Here is a 23,672-nt window from a genome sequence, read left to right as displayed (position 1 = left end):
CTGGTAGACTTCTTCAAGAAAATCACCAAGGCCCTGGACGAGGGGAAATCTGTGCATACAGCCCACTTAGATTTAGCCAAGGCTTTTGACACTCTCCCCCACTCAGGTGTCAACCCTTATATCGTTAAATGGGTCACTAACTGGCTCACTAATAGAATACATATACTCAAAACAGGGAATATACCTCCAGCAGCAGACCTGTAACCAGTGGTGTTTCACAGGGATCAGTCCTGGGACTTTTACTGTTTGGAAGCTGTTTCTCAGAAGTACAAGCAAAAACTAAAGGTTTGTGGCTGACAAATTTGCTGATGACTGCAAACTGGGAGTGGTCATAGAATCTCCATATGAAGTCAACATCCTACAAGAGGGTCTTACACAAACAAATGACTGGTACCAATGTCATGGCCTTAAACTCAATGCAAAAAAATGTATTATCATCCCTTTCAATGAGAGCAATGTTCCTGCTAACTACCACATCAATAGCAACACCCTAAGTACACACTCTGTGGTGAGAGACCTGGACACACACAGGTTGATGCAGTCTTACCTTTGATCACCATGTCTCCACAGTGGTAAGAAGGGCATTCTACAATGCCCAGCTCATAAGTAAGGGCATTGCCTCCAGAAAAAAAGAAGCTATAGCCTCACTTTACTCTTCCCTCAGCAACCGAATAATTGAATACAACGCCCCTTTTGGTATGTACCTTTCCAAGCACCTGTAGCAATTGAAGAAACCAGAAAGGTTCCTCACAAGGAAGATTCAAGGTCTTCAGCATTTGTCCTGTGTGGCTCATCTGAATCAATGTCAGTATGTTCTGTTTCATACAGACTACTCAGAGGTGATCTCTGCCTTGCATATAAGGCAATCTATGACCCTGCTTTATGGGAAATGCTGCTTATCCACAAGTCAAATGGTACACAGGTTACTCACTCTAAAGACCTTAACCTGGTATGTGAAATTAATAGAACCTGCTGGCAGGACAGATTTGTCTCCCAGAGGTCACCACACCTTTGGAACAGACTCCCGCTTCATGTCAAACAGAGCACTTCATGGGCCCTCTTCAAACACAGTCTGGATGATTGGATGGGTAACTGTAAATTCATCCCAGGGGTTCCACTTGTGATGTTCTTCATCTCACATTGCTGCAGTCCTTACACTTGGGTAGTCCGCTGTCCTCGGTCGGCCCGAATATCAAAGTATAAGGCTGACGTTGGTCAAGGCGCATTTGACTGACATCAGGACGTCAGGGTACAAATGCGCATGACCGACGTCATATCCTCAGTCTTTTTTGCCGCATGGTCCGATGCAGAAGCAGCGTTGCAAGTGCCGGTTGGCGTTCTGAAATTGTTCGATTTCGGAGTTTCAGACCGAGTCAAAGTTGGCTAAGTACCCCGTTGGGAATATTTTAGTTTTTTCTTGCCTCAGTGGTTTACCGGATGTCAGAAAAAGTGAATAATTGTATTTCTTGTGGGAAACAGATACCGCATAGAGACTATCATACTTTGTGTATTCCTTGTTTAGGGCCTGAGCACGACGTTGTTGGGTGTCGCTCTTGTGCTAGATTCAATAAGCGCACTATAAAGAGAAGGTTAGATTGTGCCAGGTTAGTCTTCGGGAAGCGGTGCAATTATAAAATGCCGTCGGATGCTCCGCCGCTTCTTCGAAGAAGCGCAAGGACAAAGCAGTTAAGCCTAGGCTAGAAGAACCATCCGTACCGGACGCCGGTTCTTTAGAGGTGTCGGTGGAGCCGGTGGTTCCACCGGAGGTTTCTTTGGGATCCCAGGGAGAGACTTTGTTGCAGGATGTGGCCTCTCAGGAGGCAGGTCAGGCTGATGGGGCTTCTCAGGTTACTGTACTCCCCTCCCTTCCTAGGGTGGTTAGGCCCTCTCCTTCTGTTTCCAAGGCTTCTCCCAGAGGCAGGCCAGGGTTAGCTTCAGTTGGTGTCACCCCTAGTTCTTCAGGAACTGTGCCCAAGAAGCATATGCTTAAAATGGCAGAAGATTTGATTACTTTGATTAGGGGTTCTTTGCCCCCTCCTGATAAGAGACCTAGGGTGGAGCCTGAGCTAGGGAGTTTTGAGCAGGCTTCGGATGTTTCAGAGTCTTCGGCTGAAGACTTGCAGGAGTATTCCCCTTATTCTGATTCTGATGTGGATGATTCTACTCCTTCTGCTTCTCCTCCTGAGGATTTTTCTTTTCAGAAACTCTTCATTCCATGAGGGAGCATTTTAAGTGGGAAGGTCAGGACTTCTCTGATTCCAGGAAAAGGCTTAGGGAATTTTGTTTTACCCCAGCATAGGCCTTTGGCTATACCTCCTGTTTTGGATGTGGTGGAAGATGTTTTTACAGAGGCTTCTCTTAATCCTGATTCTTTGCCTCCTGCTCCTGTTAAACTGGATAGGTATTACAGGGTGCCTGAAGCTCATAAGTATCTTTTTAAGAGTCCTAGGGCAGACCCAGAAACTGTTAGTCAGGGGCCTAAAGGTGTTAAGGCTTCTGTTGTCAAGAATCCGGTTCCTCCAGATAAAGAGGCCAGGGCCTTGGATAGATGGGGAAAGAAAGTTTATACTTCTTCCACTCTAGCTATGAGGGCTTTGAATTGCCAGTTTCACATGTTGAAATACCAAAATTATCTCCTTTCTCAATTGAAGTCTAAGGTTGATGCTCTGGCGGAAGGTATTGATTGTAAAGAGTTACAAGATTTAGTACATGTTTCTGAACAGGTGGGTAAGCATTCTTTGCAATGTGGTTTTGATGCTGTACAGGCCTCGTCTAGGGTGGCTGCCACTGGGTCAGTTCTTCGCAGGCACGCCTGGCTGAGGGATCAGAATTTATCTGACCATGTTAAAACAAGGATTTTAGATGCTCCTTTACAATCTGATGTGTTGTTTGGTTCTCCTGTTGAGGCAGTTTTAAAGAAAATGGAAGACAAGGCTAAGTCTATGCAGACTGTTAAAGATTTTTTGCAGGTTCAGCCTCCAAAGTTTAGTAGAAATTGGCCTACTAAGGGTGGACGTATCCTTCTTATGATTCCCAGTCTAGGGGTAGATCTAGACGTGGCAGGGGCAGAGCTCAGGGCTCTTTCAGGCCTAGAACAGGGAGTTCTCCTGCACAGTCTTCGGGTGAGGGCAGGGGTCAGTCCTTTCGTAAACAGACCCAATGACCTACCTTTTCAGCTGCCAGAACCTTCTCGTCTGGCAGCACCTTTGGGAGGAAGGTTGGCACTTTTCAAAGAAAATTGGAGTTTAATTACCCAAGACAGATGGGTATTGGATATCATTTACCAAGGTTACAGGTTTTATTTCCATACCTTGCCTCCTTTCAAAGGCATGACAGACGTTCCTCCTCAACAAAGAATAGAGGCTCACAAGCAAATTTCTCTGTTACTCCAAATAGGGGCCATACAGCCGGTCCCTATGCCAGAAGTGGGCCTAGGATTTTATTCTCGCCTGTTCCTAGTACCAAAGAAAGGGAACACATGGAGACCAATTTTGGACTTATCTATCCTCAACACTTATCTGGACATTCCCAAGTTCAAAATGTTGACGTTACAGCAGCTTTTACCTCTGCTGGGCAAAGATCATTGGATGGTAACTTTGGATCTCAAGGAGGCGTATCTTCATGTTCCTATCAGACTGAGTTGCAGGAAGTATCTGCGTTTTCGAGCTGGGACTTCTCATTATCAGTTCTCTGCATTGCCCTTTGGCTTATCTACTGCGCCCAGAGTGTTCACGAAGGTTCTGGCTCCAGTGATAGCTTTCCTCAGGTTAAAAGGAATACAGATCTATCCGTATTTGGACGATTGCCTGATTCTGGCTCAAGGAAGGGACGAGCTTCTTCATCATTTGGATTATGTGATAGCAGTGCTAAGATGCCTAGGGTATTCTGTGAACGAAATAAAGTCCAGTCTAGTACCCTCTCAGGACATGTGCTTTCTGGGTGTGATACTGAATACAGCATCCCAGATGGCCTTTTTGACCCCGGACAAACAAAAGAATCTTTCCCTTTACTTTCATCAGTTGTCTCATCAGTCCAGGCTGACTGCAAGGACAGTCCTTCAAGCCTTGGGGTTCATGGCATCTTGTATTCTGGTGCTTCCCAATGCCAAACTGCATATGAGGAAGCTACAATGGTATCTCAAAAATGTATGGACACAGCACTGCCAGGATTTGGACACTGTCATTCAAATAATACCTTGCATTCAAAAGGAATTGTTGTGGTGGGCTCAGGAATGTCACCTAAACAAGGGACTCTCTGTGACCCGGCCAGAGGCGAGTCAGATTCTAACGACAGATGCCTCAGACAAAGCTTGGGGAGCTCATCTGAATGGAAAGTGGATACAAGACAAGTGGCCTGCCAGACTACAACATCTACATATCAACTTGAAAGAGATGTTAGCAGTCCAGTTTGCATTAATAGCTTTCAAAGATTTACTTCTTCCAGGGCAGGTGTTGATTCTAACAGACAACACAACTGTCATGTGGTACATCAACAAGCAAGGCGGGACACATTCTTATCCTCTATGCAGGCAAGCAATGATTTTGTGGGAGACTGCTCTCAGTTTACAGCTAAATCTTCAGGCAAGGTTTCTGCCAGGAGCACAGAACTCCTTAGCAGATGTGTTGAGCAGACAAATTATGGATCCCCACGAGTGGAAATTGGATCCTCATGTATTTCAGAAATTGACAGTGTCATGTGGAACTCCAGACATAGATCTGTTCGCTTCTCCACTAAACCACCAGCTGCCAAAGTTTTGCACAAAAAGGTTTCATCCCACAGCTTGGAAAGTGGATGCTCTTTCCTTCAATTGGAGCAATCTTCATGTGTATGCCTTTCCGCCTCTGCCTCTCCTCCCAAAGGTACTACTAAAGGCCAGACAAGACAAGCCAAGGATGATTTTGATAGCTCCAGATTGGCCTCGACAGCATTGGTACCCATTACTGAGAAGCCTGGTACGGAAGCCTCCATGGCCTTTGCCTTCGATTCCACACCTGTTGTCTCAGGAGGACAGTCATTTGCTCAATGTCAAGCTTCACTCTCTGCACCTAACAGCCTGGCATATTCTGTTTTGAACCATAGTGGGCCTCCACTTCCACAGCAAGTTTTGAATGTTATTTTGGAAGCTAGAAGGCCTAGTACAAGGAAAGTGTACACAGATAAATGGAAGAGATTTTTATTTTGGAGTGCAGCAAAGGATTTTGATGTTTCTGAGCCTAATTTAAGTGTGGCTCTTCAATATCTTACTGAGTTACTGGACAAAGGTTTGTCCTTCTCTTCTATTAAGGTTCATGCTGCAGCAATTTCGCTCACTATGATTGTGACCCACCATTGTTTTCTCATCCTTTGTTCAAGCAATTTCTTAGAGGGCAAAGAATATAAGACCCCACGAAGAGCTCCTACTCCTGCTTGGGATCTCAATTTTGTGTTGGAGAAACTCACTCTACAACCTTTTGAGCCTGCAGCTACTACTGAATTAAAGTTTTATCATGGCCGACTGCTTTTTTGTTGGCCATTACCTCTGCAAGACGGGTTTCTGAGTTGCAGGCCCTTATGGCGGTTGAGCCTTTCTGAATTTTCCATAAGGATAGGGTATCTTTACGTACTAATCCTTCCTTTATGCCTAAAGTGGTTTCTAGTGTGGCTTTAAACCAAACTATTCATTTGCCTACTTTTTATGCAAATCCCCAAAATAAAGGGGAAAAGATTTTGCACACTTTAGATGTACACAGGCAGTTGCGATATTATTTGGACAGAACTAAAGGGTTCAGGCAGTCTCAGCAGTTATTTGTTTCTTTTGCTTTGAGTTCTCAGGGCAAGCCTGTGTCAAAACAAACTGTTTCTAAGTGGATTGGGTTTTGCATTGCTTTCTGTTATTCCCATCATGGCAAGGAGATTCCAACTGGGATTAGGCCTCATTCCACTAGGGCTACTGCCACTTCGACAGCTTTTTTGAGGGGGGTGGCAACTAAGGATATTTTGGAGGCAGATACTTGGAGTTCAGTGCATACTTTCTCTAGGCATTATCACCTACCACTTTACTCTAAATCCAGGGCTGGTTTTGCCACTGCTGTTTTGCAGGGCATTTTGGCAGCTCCTGCTTCCTTATAGTTTGGCCATCCTCCCTTACCTCTGCTTTGGGATTCTACCCAAGTGTAAGGACTGCAGCAATGTGAGATGAAGAACATAGTACAGTTTTGTACCTACCATAAATGTAGATGTTCAAGATCCACATTGCTGCAGTCCAATTTACCCTCCCTCCTTCCCTCTGTAGTTAGAGGCGGTTGTGTGGGTTGGGTTGTCAATATGAGGTATATTGTATATATTGTATATATTGTACATATTTTTAGTGCTAGGATGGTTGGTTGTTTGTTTGCTGTCTTTTGGTTTTGACCTTTATTTTTAGGGTCTTCTGACATCTGGGGCAAGAAAAGACTGAGGATATGACGTCGGTCATGCGCATTTGTACCCTGACGTCCTGATGTCAGTCAAATGCGCCTTGACCGACGTCAGCCTTATACTTTGATATTCGGGCCGACCGAGGACAGCGGACTACCCAAGTGTAAGGACTGCAGCAATGTGGATCTTCGAACATCTACATTTATGGTAGGTACAAAACTGTACTTTCCTCATGGACATGGGCAATAGGTGCTGATCGTGGAAATAAAGGTAGAACTTGGCTAGGCTTGTAAGGGCCCTAGGGCCATTAGTCTGCTAACGTCCTATGATCCTATAAGACACAGGTATACATACTTCTGCGATGTAATAGGGATTCCTATTACTAAACAATCATGGGGCATAGGGACAATTTTTAAATATTGCTCTTACAAACTTAAAAAGTTGATAGAATAACAGGTTTATATCAGCAGAAATTTTCTTTTTTTTGTTTTTATTTACCATTAGCATAAATTTTCTGTTTAGTTAAAACTGATCACAAATCAGTCACCTTTGAACTAACACTAACACCAGAACTTAAAAGGGTGAAATTGGACTAAAAAACTTCACCAAGGCAAACTATACCCTCATAGGTGAAGGTATAACTGCATTCCAAGCACCACCCCAAGCTAAAAATGGTAACTATGCTGAAACATACATTAAAGCCCTGTACAATCACTTGCATATGCATATAAACTTGGCTGTATCAGATACAGTCAAAGCCAGAGCCCCAAGTAAAATCAAGCTGCCATGGTGGACTTCCAGCATCAACAAGCTATACAATGAATGCAAAAAGTTGCTGTCCAAGAAAACAAGGACCCAACAATAGAAAAGCACCCTCCTCAGCCTTAACAGGCAAATAAGACAACTTGTCAAATCCTCCAAGAGCTCCTTTGAGAGAAACTTAGCAAGTACTCCCAAGGATTACTATAAACCCTTTTACAGCTTATGTACGTAACCCAAAGGGTAGGACCCAAGCATGTCCAGAATTGGTGGCCAACGGTATCACGCACACTGAGCCCACAGAGATGGTGAATCTGCTAGCAGATAGGTTTGGTAAAAATTTCACTCCATTATCCCCTCCTAACTTACAACAAACCCTCCCCCAAACCCTTCCACCTTTAAATATCTAAAGAGCAGATCCTCAAAGCCCTGTCCAAAGCAAAGAACATGGCTTCTATAGGACCAGATGACATCTCTGTCTGTCTTCTAAACAGGCTAAAACATGAACTCGCATCACAACTAAGTACCCTTTTCAATCGTAGCATAACAGGCTTTGTTCCTGCAGAATGGAGAACCGCTACAGTTATTTCCCTCTACAAAGGTAGCCTAGTAACAGACCTGGGGAATTACAGACCCATAAGCCTCCTCATCTGTAAGGCCATGGAACATATTGTTATGGACCTCATAAATAAAGACATAGGTGACCTCCAAACCTGGATCCTAGCCAATTCGGCTTCGTGAAGGGCAGATCCTGCCTGTTAAAGCTGGTAGATTTCTTTGAAAATGTGACCAAGGCCACTGATGAGGGAAAATCTGTGTAGACAGTATACCTCGACTAGCCAAGACGTTCAACACAATCCCACATTCAGGTATTACCGATAAACTTAGAAAACTGAATGTAAGCCCCTTTATTGTAAGATGGGTTGCCAACTAACTGGACATGCACTATCAAAGTGGGTGACTGCATCAACCAGCAGAATTGTTACCGTTCAGTCCTGGGCCCCCTACTGTTTGGTATATACTTCTCAGAAGTTCAGGCCAAAACTAAAGGGTTGTGGCTGACAAAGTTTGCAGACTATTGCAAGCTAGGTCCAATCACTGAATCCTCAAATTATGTCAGTATACTCCAGGAGGGTCTCTCACAGACCAACGACCAGTATATTAGTCACAGTCTTAAACTGAATGCAAAGAAATGCATCATCATTCCCTTCGGCACAAACAATGTCCCTTCACACTATCAAATCCATAACAATACCCTAAGTACCCAGGGAAGTGGTAAGGGATCTGGGATCACAAGTTGACCGCAACCTTAACTTCGACCACCATGTGTCTGTTGTAAGGAAAGCTTTCCACATAGTTCATTTGGATTAGTAAAGGCATCGCCCCAAGAGCAAAAGAAGTTATAACCCCCCCTATAATTGGCACTTATCTGGCCCATAATTGAGTATAATGCCCCATTTGGTATGTATTATAATGAATAATTAGTTCCTTTGAGCTAATCAAACTGTTCCCTGTACCCAAGCTAATTTGATCATCATAGATTGCATGGTGTAATTCTGGGGGTATGGTATGTTAGCTGCCATAATTTAACTGATGTGTTTTAAGCAGGTTAAAAATAGTTTCTTTTGGGTGGAGTTTGGCATAATGGTTAAGGTGTTTACCTTACAGACACAACATGCAGGGCTTGATTTTCACATGGGGTAATTGGCTAAATGGCCTACGATACCTCTCAACTGTCCAGATTTTCACAGAATGTCCAGATTTTTGGCTGGTATTTTTGGTCTGTTCCTCATAAAACTTGTGATTTTCTGGAAAGTCATTGGGATAATCTGAGGACTGAAGTTACTAAATAATGGCATACATTTGAGTTTCAGATTTAAATCATTCAGAAAATGTATATTAACACAAACCATCTTAAGCTAGCAACTTTCTAAGTTTATTAGAGCAATATTTAAAATATGTCCCTATTTTTGGGCCTTTGTCCCCCCGTTTTGTCAGACTTTGTCCACGTTTCTTGCACTAAGAGTTTGAGAGGTATGCCTATGAAAGCAGTTAGCCTAGTACAAAACTGTGAAAATAAACATTCATAAATTTATCCTGGTATTGCTTGTTTAAATATTGGCAGCCACAATTGCACAATTTTATTAACAACAGGCCACAAATATGGGGCAAAAATCTGGACATTCTGTGAACGTCTGTACAGTTGCGAGATAAGTCGACCCTACTCTGGAATAACAAAAAAAAGACAGAAAAATATTTGCAATCTCGCAATGTCACACAGCCATGTGGATGTCAACCATGAGCTGCTGAGGAATGAGCAGAGGAAATGGTAAAACTTGCAGCTACTTGTTCATGGGGGAAATAATCAGTGGCTCGCCGGGTTTGCCTAACACCGGCTATGTCCATAAGGGTTAGTTATTTGCCTTTGCTATGGAGAGTGGAGTGATGTACTTTAAAAGGGACAGTAGCATAAATGTAGACATTTGAAGGACAGTGTAGAATGTGGTATTGTGGCTCTTGTTGTAGTGAGTAGGAAGCTAGCATGCTGAGTGAGGCAGAAATGTTCCTACCTAGATGAAAGGCTTATGAATCTAAATATAGCATTCACTTTGGTCTGAATCAGATTGGTATTATAAAATGAATGGAGGGTAACTGTATGGAGGGCATATTCCAGCTTTGGTTCAAGTGCAGTTTTAGCTAATGTTCTCTTGGCATCAGGGTTAGAAATGGAATACCCAGCTTTAAGTTAACTTTTGTTTTAATAATGACTTCTGTGTAGGTGTAGAAGGAGAGGCTGTGATCTATAGCAAGTCCTAGTTATTTATATTGTTTGACTATGTCCAGTAGCTCATTTAGGAGTGAATGAATGTTAAGGGGAGTGACAGATGGGAGATTTAATGTTTCTCAAATGTCCTTTCTGCAATTTTAGAATAATTTATTGTTCGAAAGTTTTTGTTGGCAGTCTCTTTAGCATGTCAAAGTTTATTAAGTGTATTTTTTGTAGGGAGGTAATGGAGAGTCCTGTTTTGTACAGGGAGATGCCATCTGTATAAAGAGTGATATTTTTGAAGGGCATGGCCGAGTTTGCTATTTATGAGCAAAGAGACCAGAATTGGCCCTAGGACTGATCCCTGCTGAATCTTGTCAGTGAAGGAGCCCTCTGGGTTTCTGTGATTGTCTGATGGACTCTGAAGGTTCTGCTATTCAGGTAGATAACAGACCCAATTAATACCATTGATGCCGAAGTTAAATAACTGTAATTTATGAAGATAATGTGATGGTTAATATTTTCAAAAGCTCTGCTAAGGCCCATAAAAATGACTTCTGAAAGCTGTTTCTTCTCTTTTCCATTGAGCCAAAGATTTTATCAACACTGTGCAAATGGCAATGAGAGCTATGTCCAGTTCTAAAGATGTGTTGGGAGTGTGTTAGTAGGCCATATTTCTAAAGGTGTTCTAATAGCTGTTTAATTGGTATTCAGAGATATTAGTGATAGGACAGAGAATGGAGATATGTCATAAGTCTTGGGGAGTGGAGGTTGGTGATATGTGATACGTATATTGGGCGTGGGAGTTGTATGTGAGTTTTTGAATTATGGGAGAGTGATATCTGTGAAAAGTGCAGGGTGAATATATGCATCTAGCTTTTAGAGGGGGGATGGATACAAAATGGTAACCATTTAAAACCAAGTTCTGAAATGTCAAGAGGGAATAACCAAAACTCTGGGCAGCCCGAGACTGCTGTTTCTTGAATAATTGCCTTTTCTCTGAGATATGACAGTCTGTAAGTTGGTATATATAAGTTTGTGAAGGTTGCAGGGAAACTTGTTCATCTGAAAAAAAAACAAGTAATAAAGCAGAAGAACAATGTTCACTATTCACTGTTCTCCTGCATTTTCCATCATTTGTCATTGTTTTAATATTCGCAGTTCAAGTTCCAGTATTTTAATAAGGAGGCTGCACAGAGTCAAAGAAATGCAAGGTGGATGCTAAGGGGATTTGGTTTATATTTCATATCCTGATTATTAAGATTTGGCTAATTTCCTTTGTCGTAATTTCAGTAAAGTCGAAAGAGGAAGTAAAGATGATGTATGAAGAGGAGGATGTTGAAGTGGAGGTTGGATAGCTGTTTAAGTTAGTGATAGAGGACCCTGAGTGGTAGCCATTTGAAGTGTCTGGGCCCACTAGAATGAGTCCTAAAATACAGAGACTGAATGGCCAAAAGAACAGACGTATGTTAAGTCTGAGATGCCATTTCCCTGAATATTCCCTTTTCTCTGAGGTATGGAGGTCTCGGAGTTGGTATATATAAGCTTGGGGGAGGATTTGCCCCCCCCCCCCCCCCCGTACAAAAAGAAGTTTAAAGTGCAGTTTTCAACATTCACTGTTTTCTTGTGTTTTTGGTGTTTTTTTGGCTTGTTGGCACTTGGCATTTCAAGTGCTGACATATTTCAATAGGGAACACCATGAGTTGTGCATGTGGTGGCATTAGTAGTTTGAGAGGGTAGCACATGAGTGCTGATGATTTTGTGAAATTCTGTCAGATCTCCAGCATCCAGTATATATTTTCTGGGCTCAAATAATTAACTTACTTTTTTAAGTAAGTACGATCCCATATTAGCTTCCAGAAGTGCACATGTTGATCTGCAGTAAAGTAAAGCTTTGGAGTATATGTAGACAGATTTTTTATTTTTTTTTTTATTTTCCAGTTTGCAAAATTGTCTTAGGGAAGCATAATTGCTGTACTGCTTGGAGTTGGTGGTGGCTTTCCAGTGGCTCCAAGCCTAAATTGAAGTCTCCAGCAATTTGTTTTGGTTATAGGACCTGAGTAGGATGTCTGTGACTGTGTTCTCAAAGGTTCTGGTAGAGGAAGAGAGGGGTTTAATTACAGCTATGAAAAGTTTGATGTGGTTCCTACTGGAAAGGCAAATTAAGCACCGGTTAGCCAATAATGGTGGTATGTTTACAGTAAAGTGTAAGATGAAGTTGTAGTTAGCTTGTTGTTGCTTTTATACGTTTGTTGTTGCTTTTATGCATTCTTTTAATAGGGTGTACCAGTATACTGAATATTATCACTAAATTTAGCTTGACAGTTTTTATATTAGGCTGTTAAGTTGGTTTCCAGCATAGTCGTTTTAGTATCTTCAAGCTCCTTTCTCGAGAACGTTCCTAGCTATAAGTTTAGCATTAGCCTTCACTGAAAAGTTGATATTTTTGAAAAAATAAACTAGTCAGCTCTGTAATGGGTATGAAAATCATAATGTAATGATCTGATGTCACTTTTCATTCTCTCCTCAACTGATGGGTTCAGATCTGAGCCATCGGATCTGACCTAGCCACTGTAAAAGCTTGTGTCAAGTCTTGAACTCTTGAGCTTGTCCCTTACTCAGAATGCACCAACCTCTATTACCTCAGATCTCATTTGCCGCTCCTAGCGAAAAGACGTGGTCCTTTATTCTCTCGAGCTTGGGATGATAAGTAGCTTTAAAACTTAATTTTTTTACCTTTAATAACTTACAAAATTTCTTAACAAAGGGGTTTTGTTAATTGGTTTGGTTTCTTCCTTACTCTTTTTCATCATAATCTGTAATGTTCATCGTGTTTCACTGTTGCAGTCATTACAATTGGGTTATCCTGCTGGCAGGCTACCCGCAGTCGGCCTGAGTTCCAAAGTCTAGGTCTGGCATTGGTTGCTGTCGCCTCCTCCCTGACGTCAGTGCACCAGGGGTATAAAAGATGCAGCCGATGTCATTTTCTTCAGTCTTTCTTGCCTTGCGGTGCCCAAAGCAAAAGCAGTTTGCAAGTGCCGGTTGGCCGACTCCTGAGATTTTCAAATTCGAATTTCAGATCCGAAGTCTTCAGTAAAGCTAAGTACCCCATTGGGGAAACTTTTTTCTTGCTCCAGACCGATGTCAGAAAAAGTTAATAATTGTATTTCTTGTGGGAAGCAAATACCTCATAAGGATTTTCATTCTTACTGTATTCCTTGCCTAGGCCCTGACCACGATGTTGCTAGTTGTTGGTTTTGTGCTAGATTTAACCAACGCACTATTAAGTGTTGGTACGATTTTGCATTTCATTATTTTGGCAGATGATTTAACTATGTAATGCCATTGGAGCAACCGACTACCGGAGTTTATAAAAATCAAGGAAAAGGACAGGCACCCGAGGTCCAAAACCGACGATGAGGCTTCTGCTAGGCCTGTCGCCGGTTCACCTGTTCTCAGTGAGATGCTTTCGCAGCCCCTGACACCCGCTACCTCAGAGCCACAGGCCGCTTCCAACTCACACGTGGAGCAGACTAGGCCACTGGAAACTCAAGGTATTGGACACTTGGAAACTATTCCCTCAGATGGGTCCGGAGCCGCTGAGCAGGCATCGGCTTCTGAGGGTGTTTTCTGGCCTACACAGTTATATGTAAAACCAACTTCAGCTTCAAAGGCAAAGACTAAAGCAGCTCTAAAAACAAACAAGTACAGCATTCTCCTGGACAGGCCTCCATGCCTAAAAAACAGATGCTTAAAATGGCCGAAGACCTAATTACTTTGATCAGGGGTTCCCTTCCCCCTCCTGATAAGAAGCCTAAGCAATAGATAGAATATGCATCTTTAGATCAGGTTTCCATTTCCTCTGATCCTCTTCTGACCAGGAATATTCTCTTCCTCCCTTTGAGGATTCTGATGCTGAAGAATCTATTTCTTCAGCCTCTCCTCCTGAGGATTATTCATTTGGGGAAACTCTGCATACTATGAGGGAGCATTTCCACTGGGAGAGCCAAGATTACTCAGAATCCAAGAAAAGGCTCAGAGACTTCCTTTTATTACCTCAGCACAGGCCCTTTGCTATTCCTCCTGTTTTAGACATTGTAGATGATGTATTTTCAGAGTCCGGACTGTCTCCTGACTCTTTGCCACCAGCTCCTGTTAAGCCAGACCGATACTACAGGGTTCCTGATTCACATAAATTTCTTTATAAAAACCTTGCAGACCCAGAAACTATCTCTCAGGGTCCCAAAGGGGTCAAGGCGTCCGCTGCAAAAAACCCTATACCCTCTGATAGGGATTCAAGGGCCCTGGACAGATGGGGGAAAAAGATTTATACTTCTGCTACCTTGGTTGTAAGAGCTTTAAATTGTCAATTTCATATGCTTAAATATCAGCAATATCTAATGTCACTGCTTAAACAAAAAATGTTGACAAATTCAGAATGGGCAGAAAACAAAGAAATACAGGATTTATTGGAGCATACTTTGCAATGTGGTTTTGATTCTCTAGAGGCCTCTTGCAGGGCCACTGTTACAGGTTCTGTCATTAGGAGACATGCTTGGTTAAAAGAACAGAATCTGCCCGATCATGTTAAAGCAAAATTATTAGATGCTCCATTACAACCTGATACCTTGTTTGGTGTTAAAGCAAAAGAGGTTTTGAAGAAATTGGAGGACAGAGCTAAATCTATGCAAACAGTCAAGGATTTCTTACAGGTACAGCCTCCCAGATTTAGCAGGAACTGGCCTGCAAAGAATTGGTCCTTTCCAGTGTCAGACAGGCCACGAAGAGGTAGATACACGCCCCAGAGGCAGATCAAAGCCCCAAGGCTCCTACAGGCCTAAACAATGGGGTGCTTCAACCTCCAAAAGCGGAGAAAAAAAATCAACAGCCATACAGGAAACAGTCTCAATGACTTTCCCCTGCCAGCACCAAGCACTTATCTTCTGGCAGCTCCCTTGGGGGGGGGGGGGGGGGACTAGCACTTTTTGCTCAAAATTGGCACATGATCACTCAGGACAAATGGATCTTAAATATTGTATCCCAGGGCTACAGGTTCCACTTTCACACTTTGCCAAAGCCAAACGGTATGCCAGACCTGCCACGCAATCAATGGGCAGAGGCACAAAAACAAGTTTCATCCTTCATGGACATGAGAGCCATTCAGCAAGTACCACAGCAAGAGCAGGGACGAGGATTTTACTCAAGGCTATTCTTGGTGCCCAGAAAGGACAAAACCTGGAGACCAATACTGGACCTGCCTATCCTGAACACATTCCTGGTCATTCCAAAATTCAAAATGTTGACTCTGCAGCAGCTTCTGCCCATGCTGGGCAAGAAGGCTTGGCTTGTGACTTTAGACCTAAAAGAGGCATACCTGCATGTCCCAATCAGACAATCATGCAGAAGATACCTCAGATTTATAGCTGGCTCAATGCATTACCAATTCTCTGCACTGCCCTTTAGCTTATCTACTGCGCCCAGGGTCTTCACAAAGTGCCTGGCACCAGTAATTGCTTTTTGCAGACAAAGAGGAATTCAAATATATCCTTACTTGGACAACTGCCTTATTCAAGCAGCGAACAAGGACACTGTACTACAGCATCTGGCATTTGTAAAAACATTACTAGCAGGCCTAGGGTACACAGTAAACAAAAATAAATCAAAACTCGTACCCTCTCAAGAGATAATATTCCTGGGTGCATGCTTAAATACAACTGCCCAGATGGCTTATCTCACGTCAGACAAACACGGACAACTGACTACTTATTTCAAAATGTTGGCAACAAAGACCCAGTTATCTGCAAGAAAAATTCTGCAGGCTTTGGGCTTCGTGGCATCCTGCATTCTGCTAATTCCATATGCAAGACTGCATATGAGGAAACTTCAGTGGTATCTAAAAAGTGTTTGGACTCAACATTGCCACAGCCTGGAAACAATAATTACCTTCATTCCCTGCCTGCAACAGGAGTTTCGATGGTGGGAAAAAGCCTGTCACAACAACACGGGACAGCCATTCACCTTACCCACAGCCAGGTAGACATTGACAACAGATGCATCAGGTTATGCCTGGGGGGCACATATGGCAGGAAGATGTATTCAGGCACATGGTCCGCAAGTCAAATGCATCTACATATCAATCAAAAAGAGATGCTAGCAGTTCAAAATGCCCTGACAACCTTCAAGGTTCTACTTCATCCAGGACAACTACTGATAAAGACCGACAATACCACAGTCATGTGGTACATAAGCAAGGGGGCACACATTCCTACCCCCTCTGCAGACTAGCCATGAACTTGTGGGACACAGCATTGACTTACCAAGTACATCTGCAAGCACAATTCCTGCCAGGAAGGATAAATACTCTGGCAGACTAACTAAGCAGAAACCTAGTGGATCCCCATGAATGGAAATTGGATCAGCAAGTCTTCAGCATGATAACAAGGAACTGGGGATGCCTGGACATAGACCTATTTGCGCCTCCTCACAATTGCCAACTACAAAGATTCTGCACAAGGACTTAACACAAGCAAGCATGGAAAGTGGATGCTCTGTCTTTCAGCTGGAAAAACCTAACAGTATATGCCTTTCCTCCTCTGCCTCTCCTCACCAAGGTACTCCTCAAGATCAGACAAGAGAAGCCAAAAATGATTCTGATTGCCCCAGACTGGCCCCGCCAGCACTGGTACCCAATCCTGAAGAGCTTGTCCCAATGCCCAGCTTGGACACTACCCCAAATTCCTCACTTATTGACTCAACAAGACAGTCAGATACTGCACAGCCAACTCAGGACCCTAAACCTGGCAGCATGGCGGATAATGTAGCCATTCAAGACGCACCTCTTGCTAAAGCAGTTATGGATGTTATTTTGGAGGCCAGGAGGCCTAGCACCAGAAAATCCAGAAAAATGGAAGAGATTCTGTGCTTGGAACCAGGCACAATGTATTGACACGATTGTTCCAAATGTTCCTCAGATTTTGCAATTCTTAACTGAGATGCTGGATAAAGGCCTTTCCTTTTCATCCATTAAAATTCATGCCTCTGCCATTTCAGCTCATTGCAATACAGAACCACCTATTTTTTTTCTCATCCATTACTAAGGCAGTACCTCATAGGGGCCAAAAACATAAGACCCCCAAGGAGAGCACCAATACCTGCATGGGACCTCAACTATGTCTTGAAAAAACTTACACTGCCTCCCTTTTAGCCAGCCTCTGCAGCTGATATAAAATTCTTATCCTGGAAAACCGCTCTACTCCTAGCAATAACCTCCGCTAGACGAGTTTGAGTTACAGGCACTCATGGCTGTGGAACCTTTTATCATTTTCCATCCTGACAGGGTTTCTCTGAGGACAAACTCTACATTTATGCCTAAGGTAGTGACCAGTGGGGCCCTTAGCCAAACAATTCACTTGCCTACCTTTTACCCAAACCCACAGAATAAGGGTGAGAGACTTCTGCATTCTTTGGACATTCACAGACAGCTACGCTTCTACTTGGACAGAACCAAAGCTTTCAGAAAGACTGAACAACTTCTAGTAGCATATGCTGCAGGATCACAAGGAAAGCCGATCTCAAAGCAGACTATTTCAAAGTGGATAGGCCACTGCATTTGTTTCTGCTATTCACAGCATGGCAAATCAGTGCCTAAGGGCATTAGGCCACATTCCACCAGAGCAGCAGCCACTTCACCAGCCTTCCTCAGAGGAGTACCAACCAAAGACATCTTAGAGGCTGCAACTTAGAGTTCAGTGCATACTTTTACAAAGCAAAAGCACTATCACTTACCTCTCTATTCTAAATCCAGGGCAGGCTTTGCCACTGCAGTTCTGCAGGGCCTGATAGCCTCTCCTAATCCTATTTAGCACCAGCCTCCCAACCATAGCTTTGGGATTCAACCCAATTGTAATGACTGCAACAGTGAAACACGATGAACATAATACAGTTGTGTACCTACCATAAATGTAGATGTTAGTGTATTTACTGTTGCAGTCCAGGTTATCCTCCCCCCATCCCCCTTTTCCTTGCTGGGACTTGTCTGTACTTCTCTATTCTATACAACCTATGTGGTGTATTTGTTTGTAGATGAAGGAAAAGTAGTTTTTTGGTTATACATGCTTTTTGGCATTAGTGAGCCTACCATTTTAGGGGCACCTGACATCTGGGGCAAGAAAAACTGAAGAAAATGGCGTTGGCTGCATCTTTTATACCCCTGGCGCACTGACATCAAGGAGGAGGCGACAGCAACTGACGCCGGACCTAGACTTGGGAACTCAGGCCGACTGCGGTTAGCCTGCCAGCAGGATAACCCAATTGTAATGACTGCACCAGTGAATACACTCTAACATCTACATTTATGGTAGGTACACAACTGTATTTTTTCTCCTTTTTACCGTTAGTGGTATTTCTAGTTACTATCGTTAGTAGCTTCTCTCGCCTACGTTTTACCGTAGTCTTCAGTACCATTGTTGATACTTTCTTTCCTTTTCTGCACTTAACAAAAATAAAATTCCTCGCTTAAAATTGTAATTTTGATACTGATTTACTGTTGTTGTTTGTTGTTCTTGGTTCTTTTGCTTTTGTGATGGCTGACAAGGAAAAGCCCAGCGGGGTTCAAAAAATGTGGAAAATATTTTCAGAAGATTACTGTGTTGGATTCTCACACATTGTGTGTTTTTTGTTAGGTAGTCTCCACCTTCAGGAGAATTGCGTGATCTGCCACGCTTTTAACCCTAGAGTGTTGGTAATAGCAGAAATCAGCTTATTTTAAAGGGGCTTTTGCCTTCATCCTTTGACAAAGCTATATCTGGACCATCCAAGAAAAAAACAAAGACATCTCTTACTTCTCTGAGCACCTCTTCTGCATCCTCCAGGTCCTCAGAAAAATCCATCAAAAGAACAACTTTAAATCCTATAGTTCTTTTGTAGCCTATGAAGAAGAAAGAAAAAAATATTAGATCCACTCTCTTCTACAGATTTAAATGCAAGTCCTTGGATCTGACGGCTTCTTCGGATCTGAAGTCTGAAGAGTAAAGATTTGTTGGGTCTGAAGACCTTCGATCATATATTTACCTTACTGACTCTGCCTAGAACAAGGTACTCCCCTTTGTTCAACCCAGTTTCATCAAGAGTGCCTTCTTCCTTTTTGGAAAGACCAAAATCTCCATCGGTTCTATCCACCCGGTCATATAAAAGTCTCAATGAAGAAGATGCAGAGAGGCTACTGAGAAAGATGCTCAGTGTAGAGCCAGCCTGCCTTTTTCTCAGCTCCCACCCTATCAGGTTGGGAGGCCCATGCATCTCCAACTCCTCCACTACCAATTCCTCCTTTGTATCTTATCCAGGTTTCAGAGCTCTCAGATCCAAGTTGTCTACTTTATATCTGAGGATCCCTATATCCTCGGATCTGAGACTTCCTCTGAGCTCTTTGGTCCGGTCTGATCTGGGGAGCCCTCAGAGCTGATTCTACCCCATTGAGTCCGAGGTGCTGTAGTCGACTCTGAGGGTTTTGAAGATGTCTCTGCATCTTGGAGCCTTGGCAATGGTTAGCTTGGTTTTGACTTCGGCCTCAGGATGGCTGTCCTTGGTGCACGGTGAGACTAGGGATCAAAGGCTTGGCCTCTCAGATCCAGCTCCTTCTGTGTGTCCAAGATGGTCTGCCTTTAAGGTTTTGGAGAGAGAGCTCTGTCTGCACCTCAAACCCAGATGGTCCCCCCTGGGTCCTATGTTGACTTCTGTTCCCCCTCTGCACTTTGAGTCTCAACTACCCTCTTTACAGGGACAGTTGATACCAAAACCCCAGGCTTCCTGTCAGGGTATCCCCGCCTCTTCTGATACCTCCCTGGAGTATCCCACTGAGGAGGTCCCTAAGAAGAGGATATGCAAGAGGAAGCATATAGATTCCCCTGAATCTGTTACTGAGAACACAGATTTTGACAAGGGCGAGGGGGTCCCAATGGTCACCTCCTGAAGATGTCTCATTTGGAGCTATCTTTGAGATCCCGAAACAGAAAGGTGGTTGGAAGCCCAGTTAACCCTTTATTGAAGGAATCTATGCTACTGGAGGCTTCTGGTATGGGCCCATCTACTTCATGGATGACCCCACCCACTGACAAGCTCCTGGAATTGATCTTGAGGTGGGCATGAAAAGAACCTGACACCAATGAGCCCATTCCCAGGAAGCCAGATAAGATTATGACTCCACTGGAGGGCAAACAGTTTTGGGCAAAAGGTCCCCTTGTTGATGCCATGGTCATGGTGGCAACCACCAGAAAGGAACTTGCTGTCAAAAGTGCCTCTGTTCATCCCCCTGACAAGGAGTCTTGAGAGCGATGGACAGATTCGGGAAATGTTTCTATTCTTCATTGACCTTTGCCTTGCAGTTTCTGAACTATTTAGCACACTTTACCAGACTCAGAGGAATCTGATTAAAGAACTTTCAGGTACTGTTACAGGAACCATGTCTGAAGGGGTCAAAGATTCCATTACTTCTCAGCTGGTGACCCTACAATTGATATCCAACTTGTCCATGAGGCTTATTTCTAATGTGGGAAAAGGAACCTCAAGGGCAGTGGGTTCAGGCTTGGCCAATAGGCGGCATGGCTGAATGCGCTTCTGTGATTTTGCGGAGCCCTATAAGTCTGTGTTCATCAGTGCTCCTTTTGATGGCACCTCCCTTTTTGGCCCCAAAGTAAAAGATGCATTGTCCAGGTGTGACCCCCACCCCCCCAAAGATTATTTTTAAGGAATCACTGAGGTGGTGGAAAGATGTGGTTCAAGAAATCACAAGGATCTTTCCAGGACACACATGGAAGGTCTTCCCCCAGAGACAGAGGGGAAAATTTAAATGGTAGATGCCACCCTCATGGTAGAGGAGGCCCTCAACATCAAGGGCCCAGAGAATCTTTCTTTGGCAAACCCTTCCAGTGCTCCTGAAAAAAAGGCCTGATTGTCCCCATCTGGAGGCAGTCGGGGGTCATTTGTCCCTGCAATGGAGAACCTGGCTAGAAATAAAAGATACGTGGGTGCAGAGGACCGTATCCAGAGGATATAAAATTCCATTTTCTCTTCTTCCTCTTAATTCCAGGAAAATCCCCAATGTTCCATCCAGTCAGAGGGAACAAACAGCTATTCAAATACAAAAGCTTCTAAACAAGAGAGTCATCCAAGAGGTCCCCCTAGACCAGAAAGGATGTGGAACATACTCAAGATTATTTTTTTAACTTTTTTTAAAATTTCCCATTCCCCTTATAACTGCTGAGTGACCTCCTTGGTCTACGAGTGTGTAGAGCAACTCCTCCCCTAGCGGTACCACCCTGCAGGTTTCTACTGGCCACTGATATTACACTTGAATTTGGATAGAAGGTGTTACCCCAGTTTTTGAGCGCCGACTCTACAGCCACCTTGAGTCAAAAAGAAACCACCTAACCCGTAGCAGAACCACCCTGCAGGTTTCTACTGGCCACTGATATCACACTTGAATTTGGACCCAAGGTGTTACCCAAGTTTTTGAGCGCCGACTCTACAGCCACTGTGAATCAAAAAGAAACCACCTAAGTATGTGAACTAGTGCCCAACTGTAACAGATAAAGCTGCTGTAACAAACACAGCGCATTTGTCTAAAAAGGCTTAGCAATCCTAAAGATAGTGTGCAAATCTGATGGTTTGCGCTAGTCACTATGAGCTAGACAAGAAAGTTAAAACTCTATCAGCCCCAACCCTGCTCTTTTCTGGCCCTTCTCTTCTCAGGATACTGCCCACTTTTCCACTTATTTCCCTCCCTCTATCCTACTCTTCCGTGGTCTTGTAATGCACTGTTAGCACGTGGGACACTACCAGGTAATTCTACCCTACTTATCTAGTGTAAACTACCCCGATCACTCTCTCCCAAAACCCCATTTCAGTCTTGATGGTCTGCTGCTCTGCTATAACAAACCCCCTGTTTCAGCTCACACTAACTACTCCTCTAAGAGTCCTTATTGTTGACTGTGTAACTGGCTCACTTTCCCTGCCAACAGCTCCGGATCTCTCACCATAGCTAGCTACTCTTACTGATAGTTTTTTTTTTCACTTTTCTCTGAACAAGGTGGTAGCCCTGCTACGTTCATCCTTGCTACGCTCGGGCTCACTTCACCCCCCTACCCTACCCCCATTCCCTCCCACCTCTACATCAATTACATTTATACTTACTAACCACTCCCAGTCACACACACCCTAACTGCCAGTTAACCTATCACACCACACACACCCCTTCCATAGTAACACACACCACCACACCCTTCTTACCTCCACCTTACTATCACACAACACACCTTGACAAAGTTTGCGGATGACTGCAAACTGGGTGCCATAGTGGATAGTACATAGGACACAGACATCCTTCAGAGGGGTCTCACGGAAACTGATAGCTGGTGCCAGAGCCATGGCCTGAAGTTAACCGCAAAAAAGTGTATAGTCATACCCTTCGGGAAAAACAAGGTAACCCCAAGCTACCATATAGAGGGCAACCCACTAAGCACAGAAGAGGTTATCAGGGACCTGGGTACCCAGGTTGACAGTGGCCTCTCGTTTGACACTCACATTGCTAAAGTGGTTCGAAAGACCTTCTACATTGCCCATCTGATCATGAAGGGATTCACATCCAGATCAAGTGAGGTCATTGTTCCCCTGTACTCTTCACTTATCAGACCAATGATCGAGTACAATGCCCCGTTCGGGATGTATCTCACCCGACACCTGCAGCAATTGGAGAGACCCCAAAAGTTCCTCACCAAAAGGATAAAGGGACTCCAAAACCTGTCATATACTGCCAGACTGAAGAAACTCCAACTCTATTCAGTTGCATACCGTCTGCTCAGAGGTGACCTGTGCCTGACATACAAGGCCATGACCAACCCAGAATTAATGGACATGCTCCACATCAAAAAATCCAAATCCACCAGAACCACTAGAGCAAGTGACTTAAACCTTAGCACGGATATAAATAGGACATGCTGGAGGGATAGATTTATCACCCAGAGACTCCCATGCTGTGGAATAAAATCCCGGTCCATGTGAGGCAGAGCACCTCGCTGGCTCTGTTCAAGAGAAATCTTGACCGGTGGATGGGAGATCGTAGGTTTACCCCGGGAATCATCTCTGTGTCACTGCTGGACAGAGGCACAACAAACTAATGGGCACATTATTTCTAACATAAGGGGTGGCGTAAGCCACATAACTTTGGGCTAGGCTTATAAATGCCTTAGGGCAGATAGCCTAGTATAAACCTATGAACCTATGAACATACTCATATACATCAAACCTGTACACACCACAGTCTATCTTAAACAAGATAAGATGTACTCCTCACAACTATCCCAGCTACTGAAAGCAGTACTCCACTTACTACCACTCTTCATTCTTCTCCTACTCTCCCTCCTCTCCTCCTACCACACTCAACTCCAAATTATACACCCACACCAATGGCAAACTGAAGCTATATCCAGTCACCCAAAGCTTAAAAACTTCCCTATCTCTCCCAGTTACCTCATCTCCCACCAACCCTTCTCATACCTACAATGTAAGCCAAGAGGAAAACTCAACCCCTACTTTTCTGTTAGACAAGCTAAAATAGTATATAAACTATCAAAATTCTCTCTTTACCTACTCCATACTCTCACCCAATGCAGCGATATACCCACCAAATCCAGGCCCCACTACCGCCACCTATCCCAAACCTACGCAACAAAACCCCTCTGCCACAGGCCTACCTCAT

The 23,672-nt window shown here is 43.7% G+C and overlaps 1 protein-coding gene across 3 annotated transcripts in view; it reads left to right on the top strand.

The window, feature by feature from the left end:
• The window catches only part of ATP11B (ATPase phospholipid transporting 11B (putative)), a 2,792,721-nt gene that overhangs the window by 1,150,248 nt on the left and 1,618,801 nt on the right, over positions 1-23,672 (top strand). The window lies entirely within an intron of this gene.

This window comes from Protopterus annectens, chromosome 4.part1 (assembly GCF_019279795.1).
Source record: "Protopterus annectens isolate FY-2018-M chromosome 4.part1, PAN1.0, whole genome shotgun sequence".
Taxonomy (NCBI): Eukaryota; Metazoa; Chordata; order Ceratodontiformes; family Protopteridae; genus Protopterus; species Protopterus annectens.
This window is presented reverse-complemented; position numbering and strand designations above follow the sequence as displayed.